Genomic DNA, 19,144 nt, shown 5'->3' on the forward strand with positions numbered 1-19,144 from the left:
ATTGACGTTAAGTGCGTGCTCACTTGGGTCATTCCTAGAGGTTGGATCACTCTTGTAGGCCCTATAAAGGTTGACTCAGACTTGGCACAGATTAAAGGTTCCAAGTCTATAATTTTCCCAAAGGGAAAAGATCATATTCCTCTACCTTTTCACCTTACCCAAACATGCAGAATATATTCATTATCGAGCTAGCTTATTAATCCCAACTTGTCTTATTCTGGGGTTCTACATTTCCCAAAAGGAAAAAGATCATTATCCATTCATTAAAAGATTCATTTGGGACAACCACTACCTTTCTTGCCTCCCTCAAGTACCATCTTCCAAAAGTGTCTAGGTTTTTAATTTACTCTTGGGTATCACTTCCAAGTACCAAAGAGCATAATCCCCTATTCCTTTGTCCAAAGCTCTATGAAGTTCACAAGCCCTATTAAACTATGTGTATTGAAAAGCATGTAAAATGACACATTTTTAAAGTGGATTTGAATTGTTCTTTAACAGTGGTTCTTTGAAAAGTATCCTGTAAAAAAACCATCAGTACAGTTTGTAAGCTCATTTCAAAGTATCTTTGATAATTGTCCTACAAACCACTATTATGCTATTTTAGAAATAAAAAAATCACAAAATAACTGCTTTAGAAATAAAGGCTAGAATAGAATAATTAAGGTAAATTGTAAAAAATGTAGACTTTTGGATTCTTTGTTGTTAAGTCTCGTGTGAGAATTTGCACTAGGTTGTGCAAGGAAGTGCTTTTTGTTGTGTGAGAGAATGCTCTCACCGCACAAGCATACATAATTTCACACAAGAAAGTACAAAGAATGAAGCAATCTTTCAGGTTTCTTGCACGATAAAAGTTCTTTGCACGCAAGATTTTGTTGTTTTGGACAAAAAAAATTTGGAATGTTAAAAATGAAGATAAATGAGGCCAACAAATTGATTTTTCAGCCCCATCATGGATGCCAAAAATGTGAGTGTTAAATATGGGTCTCTAATTCAACCACACACATCAACATGATCATTGTTTGTTAGTAACATCCTAAAATGAACATGAGATTATTCATTCAACATGCTTGCACAAGGAGATCTGTTCCCTTCTAACTAGATAGGGTTTTATTATGCACTCTCATTGAGAGTTCAATAACTAGACCAAACTACCATGAAGGATTTGAATCAATGTAAATGCAAGATTCATCTATATTTTTGAGATTTTGTATGCAATGATATGAATTAATCCAAGAAAAATAATAAGCAAATTAAGCTACATGAATGCACTACACTCTAGATGATGAGCATGTAAAAACAATATAGATTCAAATGAAAAATGCTTAAGTGATCAATCCAACAACATTTCAATACTCTTCACTTGCATCCTCCTCAAATGAGAGGCCAAGGGTGTCTTTTATAGAATCTTGGACCTAATCAATGTTTAAGATTGAACCAAGTGTATGGTTTAGATTGACTGAGAGATTGAGTCCTCCATTTTTGATGGAGTTTAATGAGATGAATTAGGGGATACTATTGATCTACTCAACTATGAAATCATAATTATTATTCTAATTAATTAAATAATTAATTTCAACAATTTTGATGAGTATATTTTATTAAATCAATATATTTAATTCCATTTTCATGTGAGATGAATTAGGAAAATATTGATTCTTTCAAACATGACATCATAATCTAATATTCTAATTAATTGAATAATTAGTTTCAACACTTATGATGTGTACATTTAATTAAATCAATGTATTTAATTCTATTTTATGTATATTAGCTAAAGTGGGTACACACACACACACACACACACACACACACACACACACACACACACACACACACACACACACACACACACACACACACACACACACACACACACACACACACGCATTTCGGTTTGAATGTCTTGAGTTTAGTATCATATTATAGAAGTTTGGATGGATAATTGGATTATCTTTAATTTGAAATGCAAAGCAGTCACGGGTTTAGTTTAAGTCTTAGACAATTATATGCAAGTGATATGATTATGCCCTGCTTTTGGTTTCTTTAGAGTATTTAAAGGATGCTTGGCTTCTCAAACTGGAAACTTTTCATTTAGTAGTTTTTATTTACCTTAGTAGGTCTCTTAAATTGAAAGGCTCAAATTAGTACTCTTTAATTAATTCTTTTGGGATTAGATTCTAAGCATTAATAGATCCAGATTTAGTCTTATCCTCGGCTAAGCTGGTAAATTGTTTAGTGATAACTTGTCCAGTTGGAGTAAAAACTTATTTATAGAGAAACAGGTAGCAGAGTAATTCTTAAGGTTAATTTTTTATCCTCATTAATATTTATAGTTTCTAGTATTGAAGCTAACCAGTCTAACAACCCTTGGCTTCTTTAGTACTCTGGCTAGTATTATGTTGCTTTTCAGGTCAAAGGTTTAAATACTTTTAGCTAGAATCTGCTCAAGAAATTCGATCAAATCATTTGTAACATGTTAAAATTATTGTGAAATTTTGACTGTTATGCGTTTGAGGCAGATGGATATCATGACAGGGGTATGCCCCTTGGAAATTTTGTATTTTAGGTCGTAGATGTTCCTCGAAAAGACACATTTAGTCTCTTTGTAAGTTGTAAAATCTATTGTAAATCTTGATTGCAATATCCATTAAGCAATTGGATATGGCATCGAGGGCATGTCCCTGTGAATTTTTGTATTTCAAGACATTTGTCCTGGGCAAGACTGGATGTTTTCTTCCCCGTTCTTTCCTACCAGTGCCCGTTTGAATGGAGGACATGTAAAATTTATTGTATAATAAAATATATTAAAAGGCTTCAACCATTTACCGATCAAAAAAGAAAAAAGAAAAAAAGTGGGTATATTAAATTAAAATAAAATTCTTAGGACTTTTAATTAAATTAATTCAATTAGGAGGTTAATTTAGCCTATTTCAATCAATATTAAGAAATTAAATAAAGTATGTGATTAATATAGATTAGGGATTTTTTGCATTTGACACTTAGGTCAAGTAAAGATAATAAAAACTAAAAATGGCTAGTACAATAGGACTTAATTTATCAAGAAATAGATTTTGTGAGATTGATGCACCAAAATTGGTTCAGAATGCCAATGTGCCAATTTAGGGGTATTACACAATGTTTATAGAGCGAGTGTACTTAATACAAACACCCAAAACTTTCTTTGGCCCAAAACATCAAGAGGACATTCAATAGATAGAAAGCATATAGAATGACCATGGAACATCCTAGCCCCACTCTCATATGTCAATGAACATGATCAAAGAAATATCAATAAAAAGTTAAATACTCACTAGAACAACGTGAGCCAATATCCATGTCAATCCTTTTATTACTATCTTTTAAGTGCATTTCCTTTTAAGAGGTTGATTTATTGATTATTAAAAAATATTTAATTGATTAATATTTCTTGATTGAAATGTCAAATTAGAGTGATTTTTGGTTCAAATAATTTAGTTTGCATTTGTTAAAGCGTGTTTTCATTGTGGAGTAGTATTTCAATCTGAGTTTGCATGTATATAACTTGTTACACAAAAGGGAAATGATTATGTACAAGGTTTATTACAAAATTTGGTGAGGTTTTTCAATTTTTAAGAATTTTTATTTTGTGTGTTGACATTTTTTTAGGGCATTTTTCAAATTTTAGGGTTTTGTCCAAACATTTTAAAAATAATTTTTAAGGATCTTTTCACAACATTTTTAAATCTATTTTTTAGAGATATTTTATGTTTGTAACTTTGTTATTTTATCATCATATGCAAATTTTAGGTCTTTTTTTAGGATTATATTCAAATGTTTAGCTGTTTTTGTTAGATTATATTCAAACTTTTAGGATATTTTTCATGTCTTTATGCAAATTAGAAGGTTTTATTTTCTTTAGGTTTTAATGATTTTTTTAAAGGATTTTTAAAGGTCTTAAAAGTATTTAAAAGTGTCCTCTCCAATTCGATAAGTGATATATCCAAAGGGTCAACCATGGTTGGGGACTTGCCCCTAATTCAAATTTAAATTCATGCAATGCATAGAGAAATTCCCCCAGACAAGACAAAAACTATGTGGAGAGGCCAAGGACAAAGTATGTACATACTGATGACACCTAAAGAAATAGAAAGATATATCAATCAATTTGTTGGCCATAAAAGAGGACTAAGAATGTATCACAGTGCAAAGGATATGAACATGGAATAAAGGGGGCGGGGGGGTGGTGTGGTGGGGTGGACCTTATATAATCCTAATAGATAGAGGAGCAACAACTCACTACACGTAGTGCCTTCTTGTCAAGTTTTCACCATAGTAATTTCCCAAAATGTCTATTTTCCAGGTTTTCACTTTTGGACAAATTTTTTCTCTTTATTTATATTTTTTTCATGCCAAGATGCTTTTGTTCCAAATTTTCATCAAGGTATCCATTTTTTTCCCATTTTTTGTATTTTTTCCATGACTTTTTTCTACTTTTTTTTTCTTATACCTTTTCAATTTTTTATTAGTATTTGTTGATGATCAAAATTTCCATCCTGGGCCACATTTTCCTACATACAAAATTTATGGGAAGTAGTAGTGGTGGTGGGGACCAGATTGTGTACCACTATGCAACCTCTAGGATCTTAGAAGATGACTCTTTGTGCCCAGGATAGAGAAAAGATTAGAAAAAGCTGAAGATATAAATGAAGATTCATCTAATTTAAAGACACTCCAAGGCTTGGAAGCATATGCAATTCCAAACTAGAAACCACAAGGCTTATATGGGAAACCCATTTGGTACATCAATACATTCTTAAACAATTACTATACAAAAATAATGTAAAGGATACAATGACTAGTTCATTCATAGAGAAGCGATACATGCAGAAATAATCTAGAGCAGACATTTTGAAAGTCAAACAATTTGTTTTTATTGGCAAATAAGCTATAAAAAGTGATATGAATCATAAAATAAACTAAAGGGCCTTAGACATGATCAATATCATTCATAATCCTTGGGACATAGTTATAGCTCAAAACACTAAATAGTATCCTTTACAATTATATGGATATATGAATAATTACATTACTCTAAATTTCTCTCCTTATCTCTCTCTAGATATTAGGAAGAACTACGAATCATCTAGAAAGGACCTAAAGAAGATTTATCTTATAACAAGATTACCTCTCCCAATATTTTTATTCCTGAATTTCATCTCTCTCATTCTTTTTCCTTGGCAAGAGTATATATAGAATTTTTTGAAGAGAGAGTCTTATGATCTTTAAAAAATGGTTCTTAGTCATGAGATTTATGTCACCACCTATCATCTCTAATAAGTCTCTTTTTTTAGTTGAATTATGTAAGGCAAGACATTAATATTTTTCATTTGGTACTCAAAGGTTGGTTTTTATTATATATTTGGTATCTGCAACTTTGTATGGATGTGATTCCTCCTTGAAGCTCATTATGTACTTATCATCAACATGTCATGAATACTTATACATAAAGGTTGTTTAAACCTAAAGACATGTATTTTTTAAGAATCAGAATTTGGAAAAGGCACAGTCTATCATAAATTGGAAGTTGATGGGTCCTCATGGGACATGTGACAAGAGAGACCACTATTGTATGGAGGACTATATACCCTTTCTCCTTGTGAGACTTCTCATAAATTAGTCACATTCTAGGGAGTTAGTTGAGATTATGCTCCATCAATTAAAGATAGAAGCAAGGAGGAACATGACATCTTGATAGGGAAGACCTGGGAAATAAGGGAAATGTGTGATAATGTAATCCATCATGGTAACACATGAAAAGTGTGTAATGACCCTTTCTACTACGTCAAAAATTAAATGGTCCTAACATAAATAAATACATAAATTAATATTAGAGAGAGAGTTTCTATCTTGAATTGGGTTATTTTTTAAGAGAAAACACATAATGTTATTGTTATGGGTAGAATTTTTATAATTGTTTCCCTTGTAGTGGGTCCCATGATGAATGGAAGATTTACTGTGGCTCTGAATTTGGACATGCTTAGCATGGGGCTCCTTCAGACCTTAGTCCATACTGGGATTCAATTTGCCCCAACGCAACCGATTTACTCCTCCCCCTATGCACACTCCCTATCCATCATGTGACTTAATACAATAATCATTAATATTAAATTTATAGTTGTATATTTTATTTTTAATATTATTTAAAAAACTTATTAATTTATATTTATTATTATATGGTGGAAAGAATTACCATCATATATATATGCGTTAAAAGTTATATAGATTGTTTTTCTATTACATGGTAAAAAAAAGAAATAATTTCATATATCATTAAGGTCAAGAAAGTATACCTTAGAATTTAACACCACTGGTCACTATGTATATGTATTATTTTAAAATATCAACCAAGGTAGTGAAGATGTATATCAATTAAGTTTCAACCAACCCAATTTGTTGGGGTATACGACTACTGTACGTCCCCGACACGGTGGCAGACGCTCCTTCAGGGATGGTACCGTTCGCTGGTAGATCCAATGCTTTTAACTTTATTTGCCAAAAATGTTTCAAACTGCCCTCCCCTATTTGATAGATCATGTCTATTTATAACGTGATGGGGTGATGCGATGCGTCCTTTTAGAACCCTTTTTGTGTTAATGTAATTATGTTTTAATATAATGTTTTACGTACATTGCAATGGTGTTATGATGTCTTAGTAATAACATTTTAATATTATGGGTTTAAATATCACATCTTAGGTATCTTCGCAATTTTATTAATAAATGATAATATGATATTTGATAATTAAATGTCACTAATTGTAATTTTGAGGTTGATGGCTAATATCAAATAAATCATCAAATAGAGTTTTAATAATTAAATGTCAAATGATTTATCTAATAATGAAGTTTTGAGATTAATAATTAACATTAGTTACAATTACATATATCATCAAATATTACTTACAAATAACAATTACAAGTACATATTAATATCATATATTGAGATTAATAATTTATCAAATATATACATAATCTAAGGGTTCATGAAAAAGTATTATCAAAGGTTTCCTTTAGAGAATTAACTTTAGTAGGAACACCCTTTCCTCATGGAGATGTAAATATAAGCTCACAACTTTTGGTAACTTCTAGGAAATCTAGTCTTCTCGATTCGAACATCCTAGATCTCTAGTTTGATAGTGAACTAGTTTTGCTTAAGATAGAGAACAATACATGAGAAATTGGGATCAAAATATACAAAAATAAATAAAGGATTAATCAAATACCTCAGGGGCATAACAGAAAAAGTGATAGTTTCATCAAGATAAATTGTGGGGTTGAGATATGCATAGCTACGTAGACAAGAAGCAAAGAGGAATAAGGGGTTGCTTCAAATGCAACCCCCTACCAAGTTCAAATTGTTATTAGAATGTTGATTTGGTGGGTTGGTCAATCTTGCTTTAGTGACTACATTTTATTATGGATGATGGTACACTTTAAATTATACAAACAACTACCTTCATCCGTTCTCTAATATGAAAGCTTAATTTGATTTCTTGCATGAAAATATTTATATAGGCCCATCACTTTACCTTAATTTGACCACAATGCTAGATTTTACCAAGGATATGTGGGTACAAGTGGGTGATTTTTTTATGATACTAATTAGAATAATATGCTCCATATTTCCATGCTTGACTACATAGGTAAGGTGAAATCCCATATCTAACCGAATAGAGGCTTTCTACTAGTCAACATAAATAGGCTTGATGAGGTCATTACTTTGCAAGGTCATTAATATATCCTACTACCAATGAGAATCTATAGTCCTGGTACAGTTACCAATGTGACCTAGATTCTATACTTATTTTATTTTATTTTTAGGCCCTTAAAGGCTTTTTTGAAGATTTTCTAAAATTTTTTCCTTTTAGCTTTTCAGTATATGGAGACTATGATGCTATCCTTCTAGGTTGGCTTTAAAAGTTATAGTAAGATGCCTTTGATTTATTTTGAAGAAAGGTAGTATAAGTCACATTATCCTATCGGGTATAGTCACTTAAATTTTTAGAAAGGTGTGTAATCCAACTGACATCTAGTATTTTTCATGAAAAGACTAAAAATAAATATTAAAAATCCTTATGAAAAATATTCACACATTGGTGAGATCAAATACAATCTCTTTCTAAAAGTGATAAATCAATGCATTTTCCATTTGCGTAGCTCAAGGTGTATGACATACCTTAAGTAGCACATTTCATTACGGTCATTAATCTAAAATCCATTGACATAATAAATGGTGGTTCCTAGAAATAGAGAAAATGCTTAGTGAGGGATAACAAGAACTTTATCAAGAGAATTAAATATGGCTATGCAAAAAGAAGTTCCTCTTTCATCTATAAAAGTGATACTTCAATTATGAAAAGCATAAGGATTGAAGGTGAAGTGAGTTCCACTAACAGGGCTTTAAAATTATGAGTACTCCTATTTTCTTGAGAATCTCTAAATGTATGAAACCTTTTATGGGATAAATTGATGATGACCATCTTGCTGGTATCATAGGCATATGAAATAAATTGATACTTATAATGCTAAAGTGGGTCATTCACTTGGAATTTGGTGAGTCTAATGACACAATTACATACATATCCTATGGATTATTTAGGTCAGACCTCTGTGAAGGGTTGGAAGATATGCTCTTGGTTGTGTAGAGGGGAATGGGCTTCCCCTATAATATATACCTATGACTTCACTTGGAGACTAGTGTGACTGTCCCCTTTGTCCCCTTTGTGTTTAACTGATACTACTATCCCCTAGATGTGCATTGATTCTATGATAATCATGGAGTGGAGTTCCTAAATAAGTTTTTTATTATCAAGTTTACACCTATAGAGGAAGAAGTCAAACAATTCCATATCTAGCTGCTCTTTGAATAGGCATGGGAACAACTATTTGAAGCTAATGGAAGTCACTCCTTTAATGAGAGTTTATTTGAAGGGACATCCTAAGGGAGCAAGGATATTGGATCTATCTCATTGGGATCAAAACATAGTGAGGACACATCCTTTGATGGGATTATTTTATAGACTTCCAAAGATAGCAAGGATTAGAGTTGGGAAGACTTTAGTGGGGAATGACTAGGATGTGATGATACATGATGAATGCTATTCTTTTGCCTACATTATCTAGCAGACCAAAAGACAAAAAATTAATTTTTCAATCAAAATATGTGCATAACTCAAATCTAGAATATAACTTTTTGGTGTGTACAATGTGTGGCTCTTTTCTTGTCACTTTTAATGTTATCCTCCAAATGTGTCAATTTTTTTAAATAAAATTAAAAGTGGAGTTGAGAGTTTTGGTAGTGTATATAGAACACTAACACTAATGGAAAAATACCATTAATCAAATTCTCTCATAAGATACCTATTTTTATGTGTACTCACTAGAAATCATGAAATTGATCATAACAAACAATTTTCACTTGGGAGAGCCCAAACCAAATGACAAGACACTTGAAACACTCAATGAGTAATTCAAACTATAAAACAACATGTAAAATATTTTATGTACTATAGTTCTTATTTGAACATAAAGAAAACCTACTTATTGACACTAATATTTATTTAATTTCTACTAAGGGAAACATTTAATTAAATTAGGGAAATAGTCAACCTTACAACCCAAATTTTTCTTTTTCTTTGGAGGTTTTGAAACTTCATGTAAGAGGATAAGAGGAAAAATAACCTCCTCAATGGGGGATGTGTTTCTGGTGGTGCAAAAAGAATAGTCCATCATGAAAATTTGGGCTGACTTTTTAGCACTATGTGACTTTGGAGTTTCTTTGACCATTTCTTTTGACTTTGGGGTTATAAACCTTAGGGTGTTCTATTATAGTATTGTGAAGCTAGATGCCATGTGGAACACCTCCTAGATAGAACCAAAGTTTGGTAGATCCTCTAGTTGGTGCCTGCTATAGTGGGGAAATTATCAATAAGTTCATCCTTTACCAACTCAACCCTTTACTAGTTAGAAGATGGCTCTATTGTTATTTTGATCCTAATTAGACTCAAAGGTTAATTTTTTCCCACTTCATTTGACTCGGTTTCCCCAATAAATTTTCTACATGGGTTTGGGGGAAGCATCCCCATTTTAGGGGTAAAGGGGCAACATCCCTTGAGGGGTCATGGAGAAGTTCCCAAGTTGAGAATAAGGGGAAAAGTACCCCTTGTGTGGTCCTAGGGTCAGTGTCCCCAAACACACTTCTGGTTGTGATATAGTGCAAGGTCAAGGGGTAGCGCTTGTGAAGGAAAAAATGAATTAACTATTGTAAAAGGCATTAGAAGTTAATTTTCTATTGGTTGAAATATTCTAGCCCTAATTTCAAGTGGAAAAAAGATTTTATAAAATGGTTTAGTGTTAAGGATTTTATGATGTATGATGATTTAGTATATTGTTGTGGTAGTACTGAGCTGCAATAGATTGGAGATTGTTATTAGGTTGTAATTACTGGATAATAAGAAAATTGGACTCATTGTTGGTGGATGTAGCCTAGGGATTGGGCGAACTATGTTAAATCTTTGTGTCTTCTGTTATTTTTTGCGCACTTTATTATTTTATATTATTTCTTATATTTTCATAATTTACCTTTTCGTCTCTTTAATCCTAACAAGGTCATTCTTGCTATCTTTTCCTTTCTTAGAAAAATACACATGGAGGTCCAAGAGTTCCTCTTATTGTTGTGATAGTTTTTTACTTTTTGGGCTTCATGTAGATGAATGTTTCTCCATGGACAATAAAAAATCCTCTAGCTCATTCTTGAATTGCTCATTTTCATCATATCTCTTCAAGTATTTTATCTTCAAAATAACATAAACACACTTCTTCTTTGGAATGGAAACATTTGTGAGTATGGATGGATCATCTATCTTAGGTCTCTTAGCTAATGAGGAAAGACATGCCTTGACATCATTAGAATCCACACTTAAGTTAGGCTCCATTTCCCCTTCAAACCTTCTTCATCTTCAAAGCTTAAAGATCCCCCTGATTAAGAGAAGTCCATCTAGTAAAGGACAATTCAATGACTACATAGGTACCTTTAGTAGGAGATGGAATTTGGCTGTGTAGTTTCTATATCATTTAGGGTATGAGTTATATCATCCATTCCTTCTCTAGAACCTTGGTAACCTATTACACTTGGAATCTCCTTTCTTGAATGTCCATTTCAATTTCATAGGGGTACTAGTATGAATACCCATCACACTCTGGAGGTCTATATGACACTCAGGCTTTGCCCATATCAACACTCCAACTCTAGGACTCTATCATTAGGGAATGTAGTTCACTAATTTTGTAGAGACTAGCAGATCATATATAAAGGTATGAAGGGAATATGTCATCCATAGGTTATTACCAAAATGGGTCTACAAGTAGACTTGCAGAAATGGGATTCTAGGTAAGTGAAAATAGAATATGGAATTTTGTTGGGAAAAATAATGGTTATGGATTTACAACACTAGAAAATATTCACATGATGATGCACTTAGCTACTTGAATTAGTGATTTTTTTATGACTCTTAATATGTGGTCCCAACAAGCATACTCAAAAATAAAATAGTTAATGATCAAAATTTGCATCTCGACCTGAAGTTTCCTTAGGCAGGGCTAACAAATCTATGGGAAGAAGCAATGATGGTAGGAACCATATTGGGTACCACTATGAAACCTTTAGGGTTTTAGAAGCAGACTCTTCGTACTTGGTGTACCATCTTGAATTGGAAGCACTACAATTTACTGAAGTTTTAGCACCTATTTAATGTGAGATCATCAATCTCCCTCTCTCTTTCATTTCTTTTAAAGTTTTCTATCCTTTCTCCTAGGTAGAATTGGGGTAAAACATAATAGAGTCTCTTTAAAGCTCCTATTTTCATGGTGATAAGCTCAACATAGGATCTATTTCCCCTATGTCTTTCCTTTCCATACACCTTTCCACTTGGAATATACTCTTGACACTAAAATAGGATTTCCTTAGAATCTAAACATGGTTTCCAAATTTTGAGACCCATTTTGGGGTCCCTTGATTATCCTCAAGATTTTTCAACCTAGAGATTAGGTGGCACTTTTCACCCTTGATGTATTAGGGGCACACTACACTCTTGATGGGCCAATCAGGGGTGAATTGCACCCCTAATGAGGCCCTATTTTGGCCCTTTTTCTCTAGGTCCCATGTTTTGGATAATTGGGTGTAACTTCTATGACATTCAACCTATGAGAGTTAGTTAATTTTGATATCTATATAAATGCCTCTATTTTCTTGACTTTTAATATCACAACATCTTTCTCTCAAATATTCAAGCATTCATAAGTTCAAGTGTTCAAGCATTCAAGTTTTAAAGATCTCTTTAAGCATCCAAGGCATTCAAGGTTTCCTCCATTGAAGATCAAGGATTTATGCATTCAAGCCATGGAAGACTTTTATGCTAGACCTTCTATTGCATTTTCAACATTCAAGATCTCCCTTCATAAATTAAAGGTCCTTTGTTGCATCTTCTTTTGTGATCTACAAAGATGAATTTTAAGCACATACAATCAAGAAGGTTTTGGTTTCACTTTGATTTCCTTTCTAGGGTATTTGAAGTTGAGTCAAAGATATTGCATCCACATACTTGATTACATTCAAAATTCAAGAGCATATAATCATTTTAAGCACATACATTCAAGAGGGTTTTGGTTTCACTTTGATTTCCTTTCTAGGATATTTGAAGTCGAGTCAAAGCTATTGCATCTACATACTTGATTACATTCAAAATTCAAAAGAATATTCATAGATTTCCATTACTTCATGTTAGATCTATTACTAATACTTTCTATAATTTAATTTCAATCATTTAAATTCAAGGTTAATTCCTAAATTATGGTTTGATTGAGGCAACCCCCCTAAAAAAAAAGCAATCCCTTTATTTTGCAGGTTTTGGATCTCAAATTGGTGAAAAAATTGCAGATTTGGATACTCTTTTTGGCTTTCTTCACAATTGTGAAATTATAATCAGCATTGCTCATAGTCAATCAAGGTTGCACTACACCCTTGATGCACTAGTTTTCCCTTGATACGCTAGATCTCCCTTGATAGTTTATTGAAAGATTTTTAGGTTTTTTTCCACCTCATAGATTTCAACCTAGATCTTAGATTACATTAGCTTCCTACATCATTAAACAATAGAATTTCAAGTTTGTGTTCTACAAGGTACAATCTTCTCCCTTATATTTCCACACTTTCAATTTTAGCATTATTTTATCTAGATATCCTTTCCAAAATGCTCTTAAGGTGGGGGTGACAGGGAAATAAAGTAAAGTCATTCATTCCCTTATCCATTAGGTTTCATACTAATACACCTCCTTGTGTCAATCAAACCTAATTCCAACAAGGGGTGGATCATGGTATTCCCTCTTCTCATTAACGTAGGCTAGGGTGTTCTCCCATTTTTCTACCTCACTCTTAGGTGGAGAAATTTTGGAAAAGATGAAGATACAAAGGCCATTTCACTTGATTTAAAGGCATTCCAATACTTGGAAGTACATGTAATTCCAGAGTAAAAAATGTGAGGTTTATGTAGACCAACTATTTTATACACCCATATATTCATAAATGACTACTATAACAACATAATATAAAGTGCAATGACAATTCATAAATAGAGAAGCAACACATGCATAATCTATCTAGAGTAGACATTCTAAAAGCCAACAAATTTTATGTTAGTAAATAAGCTATAAAAAGTGAGATGAATAAAAAATGAACTAAAGGGCCTTATGAATGATTAATATTATTCATAATTATTGGTACATAGTTACAACTTAAAACTCAATAGTAGCCTTTACAATGATATGGATAAACAAATCATTGCATTACATTGACTCTCTCTCTCTCTCTCTCTCTCTCTCTCTCTCTCTCTCTCTCTCTCTCTCTCTCTCTCTCTCTCTCTCTCTCTCTCTCTATTCAGAGATTAGGGAGAACTAAAACTCATCTAGGAAGGGTCCTTAGTCATAACAGTGATGCCACCACCTTGTCAACTCTGATAAGTCACTTTATGTAGTTGACTCATATGAGGCAAGTCATTCCTCTTTTTCATTCAATATTTTAGCATTTACAACTTTGAATGAATTGATCCCTCCATGAATCTCATCATGATTGTTTTGTCTACATTCCATGAATACTTATGGCATAAAGGTGTCCATTTCTTGGAGATATGGGTCGCTTAAGAATTTGAATTTGGAAAAGGTATAATCTATTTTGCACTAAAAGTTGACTAGTCCTTAAGGAACATGTGGTGAGTGGGAGCACTAATATATGGGGGACCACCCTTTCTCCTTGCAAGACTTCTCATGAGATAGTCATGTGCATCAAGTGCTAGAGGGTCAGTTAGGATCATACTCCATTGGTAGGATATGAGAGTCAAGAGACATGGAAATCCAATTCTGACTTGGGAAACAAGGAAAATATTTGGAAAATTCATCTACCGCAATGACACATAGCGAGTGTTGTCAAACGTTCCCATGAGGGATCTGTCCTTGACATGAAGACCCTTTCCTCATGGAGATGCAACTATAAGTTTACACTATATTTCTTTCTATTTTCTTAGTAATTTTTCTAATTTATTTTCTATTTTTTAAGGATTATGTATGTTATTGATGGAGGTGAATGTTGTTCACTATCTTTGGTAATGGTTCTCCCTCCAATATTGTAAGGTGGTGAATGTTGTAAGGAGGTGAATGTTGTTCACTATCTTTGGTAATGGTTCTCCCTCCAATATTGTAAGGTGGTGGAGGATCACCCCAGGACTTGAATAGGTCCTCTTGAAATTTTGTTGTGTTTGTCTCTTTGATGGTCCATGGTGTGTAATAAGAGTTCAATGGAGGATCAAGGTGACATCAAAGTGCATCTTTTTATGTTTGTAAAGTCAAATGTAAAAGTTGCATTACCTAGGTGAAAAGTTATCAAGTTGGTCTAATAGACTTTATAAGTCAAAATGTTGGTCAAAGAACTAGAATGGCTTGAAATAGGACCACATAGAATTATAATTCCATCTAAAATCTTTTTACACCCTTTGGTTGCAAGGAAACAAGTGAAATGCAAATGCTATCTAGAAGTTGTGAAAGTTATCAAGTTACAATATTGCAACTTTGACATATTTTTGAGCATCTTTTGAAAAATCTTGAAAAATGTCATTAGTTGGTTTTAACTATTCAATAATTAGCTAGGGTAGGTGTGGAATGGTTATTTAAACCCACCCAAACCATTTTTTATGGTTAGCTGTTGTGATTGCAAGTTTGAGCAATTGAATGTTGATCACTTTTTATTGTAGAACTATGCAAGTGTGAACATCCTCGATCATATGGATTGGGTTTTGAATTTATTTGCATCCAGTAGTTAGATTATATATTTTGGGATTCTATACATATTTTTTAGTTGTTTTGATCAATTTTAGTAGGGTAAAACCAATTCTTTTAGATTTTACCAGTCTTTGGACAAACCTAGGAAGTTTGGACAAAATGGAGTCTAACTTCATTTTCCACAATTATAAAATCATGGCCTTGTGGGAAATGAGAGTAGACTCTTTGTACATTAATTTAGTTTTGGTTGGAGAGTTAATACCACAACCTAATAATTTTATAACCCAGCCCTAGGTGAGTCTTGGAGCAACCCAAGTAGGTGGTTGACACAAAGATGTGCATATAAATTGCAAGAGTGGAGAGAAATTTATCAATTAACTTCAAATTGTGTTAGATGAATGTCTAATGAATATGTAAGTTCAATGGGAGGAGTTTATCAATCCATTTGAAGGGATATTGAAGGCATAACTCTCATATTGGTCTATGTTGGCCAAGAAACTCTTACAAGTCCTCATTTTTGGTTTTGGGCATATGCAAATCTGAAGAGAATTTGAGACCTAGAAAATATTAAAGGCCATCAAAAGGGTACTCTTAATTAATATTTATTCTTGGGGTTGTTAAATGTTTTTGGAAGAAAACTCCTTAAAACTAGATTAGGAGGCCTAATTGGAGACCTAGTTAACCCAGTGGGAGTTTGAAGTATTTTGATGAGATCCTTAAGAAAGATCCAATAAAATATGAAATTAACACACCTAGTGGAGAAAGCAAGCCATAAAAATGATGCCTCTATACTCTTGCAAGACTTTTGGATGGTTTTAGAGGCATGAAGCACATAAGGATAAAAAATACACTAGCGGTGAAGCAAGATGACATTATAGGAAAACCTTGAAACAAGGTTGATTTCTTTCCCTACAAGAGATCATCTACTTCCTAGGGGACACTTAGGTTGATTAGTGGCCTAGCAGACATAATAATAAAGGAAAGACATCAAGGTCTTTTCCTATCAAAGTGGTATCAAAGCCTATTTAGATTTCAAAAAAGTGAGAGTGCATGCCAGACCAAGAGACTTTTGGTGAGTCCATCATGGTGGCAAATGTAGAGTTAGAAAAGAAAGTGCAAGATCAAGAATATGAGAACTAGGAGTTGAAAGATAAAATTATAGCCCTGGAAGCCAAACTTGGGGAAGTAGCCCTCAAGATTGAGGAAGTGACAAGAAAATTCACTAAGAAGGAAGAACAGGAGAAGCTCAAGCATGTATCTATGTAAGATGAGATACCTACCCCTAATCCTGTATTAAATGAGGAACTTTCCTCAGACCTATCAAGGCTTTAAGTGGAAAAGTCCTTGAAGGAGTACAACTATTCAGTTGGAAGATGGATGTAGAGTGTGTCATGGAATGGATTGAAGGCATGGATAATTAATTTGAATGTGAGAACATCATAGAGGCCCAAAAAGTGAAAGTAGCGAAAGAAAGGATGAGTGGACCAACATTAACCTAGTAGAAGTTTGTTCAAGATGAAAGAGTCAAAGAAGGGAAAATCACTATAGCTAGCTAGAAGGGCATGGTGTGTAAGGTAAGGGAGACTTACCTTCCTAAAGACTTTGAAATGTAGTTGCACACCAAAAGGAGAAATTTGGAGCAGAAGGATGTAGATGTGATCACAAACTCTATTGATGTCTAATGTGCAAGAAGAAGAGAGCATCAAAGTGGCCAAAAACATCAATGGGTTGAGGTGGAATATCCAAGAAGAAATAAACCTATAGAGTCCAAACACTATCTATAAGTGTTACTAATTAGCCCTCAAATTGAAGGAAAATATCAAGAAGAATCTGTTAGCATGAATGCTGATGGTATTCCTTTTGGGGGAGTATCCTAAGCATTGGAGAGCATTGACATGTTGTATATGTTTGTCATTGATGTCAACATAATAGTAATTCTGTGAAGACTGATATAATAGGAGACATAGATCATACTTGTACAGGCGAGTTTTGATGTACAAGTGATGCATAGTTAAGGAAATCTTTTACTCTATGTCCTGATGACGAGGTCAAATGTGTGTAATCTAAGTTGAAGATGTATGGAAGCTATAAGTAATTTATAGAGAGTAGTGCAGAGACAAATTGCATGAAAAGCAATTTCTAATGATCCTACTTTATCTTCTAGCAGAGATATAATATGGTGATGCGTAGTCAGCCAATAATAGAAGATAGTCTGATGGTGACATCAACAAGTGCACAATCCCTAGTATTGCAGTGAGTCACTAGTGCTATTGTAATTATAAATTAATTAATTATCTTATTATAATTAATTGGGAAACTCTCAAGGAATCAAGGAATTATTTTGAAGATAGGGTATAAAGGAAAGATGCTTTCCTTGTTTGTAAGTGTATGTTTGATCAATTATTGAATGTAAAGTAATCAAGGAAGTGCGAAAAGGAGTAGAGTGTTGTGGTAAATGTGAGTAAGTGATATGAGGGATTATTGAATTCAATGTTTGTGATCTGGTATCAAGATTAGAAGGAGTAAAGGTCAAGTTGATAAAAAATAGGAAGAGGAAGGAAGTACAATTAAATTCCATTATTCTACAAGGAATAATACAAAGATCATTTAGAAAGTGGGTTCATTGGTCTTTCCCTTAAAGTTGTTTGGATAATGGGTCCAGATGCCTGCACAACTATTAACAGGTTGGAATCTCCTAATAGGGATTGATGTGCATTGAATGTTGTTATAGAATTCTAACAGGGTCCATCCTCTAACAAGGAATATTTATGTTATTACATCATCTTGTGGATACCATTCCCACTAGGGTTTTTCATCTGACTAAGGGTTTCCTTAGTTAACATATATATCTGGTGTTATTGTGCATGAGTATCTCGTTGTGCTTTTTGATTATATTATTTACATGGTTAAGTTTTATTAACATTGATAAGTGTGATAATAGTTGGATAATTGATTCACCCCCCCTCTCAGTTATATTGGTGGACTATATATTCTAAAAATTGGTATTAGAGCATCAAGTCCGTGAAGAGAAAGCTTAATAACTTTGGGAGATCAATGGCAAATCTTTTCAAAAAGGATAGTCCTAAATTTGATGGGGTCAACTATGATAGTTAGAAGGATAAGATGAAGACTCATATGTTGTGTATGGATCTAGGTTATTGGCTTTTGACAAAATGTAAGAAGGAAACTGTAAAAGAAGAAAAGCTAAAAGAATGTAGTGAAGCAGAAAGAAATTAATTTATGTGTAATATGTGAGCTAGAGAAGCCTTACTATTAGCTCTTCTAGAGAATGAATAAAGTTAGGTAAAGTCTCTATTAACATCTTATGAGATTTAGAAAACATTAGAATCTACTTTGAAGGTGATAAGCATACAAAGAGAATAAGATTGTAGAATTGGATATGTGTATTCCAAGATGCTAAAATGATGGAAGATAAAAATGTAAGAAGCTATGTTGGTAGAATATCTGATATTGTTGTAGGAATCAAATCATATGGTGGATCCAAGGAAGAAGATGACATTATGTAGAATATCTTGAAAACTTTGACACCACCATTCAAGCAAGTAGTCTAGATGATTGAACCATTGATACCCTATACTGAGAAGTTTACTAGAGAAACCTTACTTGGAAGATTGGAATCAACAGAAATAGGTCTGAGATAGTCTAGAGAATTTACAAGAGTTGAAACAACTTTTAGTGCCTTAATGTTTGGCCTAATTTGACTAGAAGTGCAATTACACATGAAGATTTTGATAGCAATAGTAGAACTAGATCTGATGAAA

The sequence above is a fragment of the Cupressus sempervirens genome, chromosome 11, assembly GCF_028749045.1.
Source record: "Cupressus sempervirens isolate cs-2001-9-10 chromosome 11, ASM2874904v1, whole genome shotgun sequence".
NCBI classification, from domain to species: Eukaryota; Viridiplantae; Streptophyta; class Pinopsida; order Cupressales; family Cupressaceae; genus Cupressus; species Cupressus sempervirens.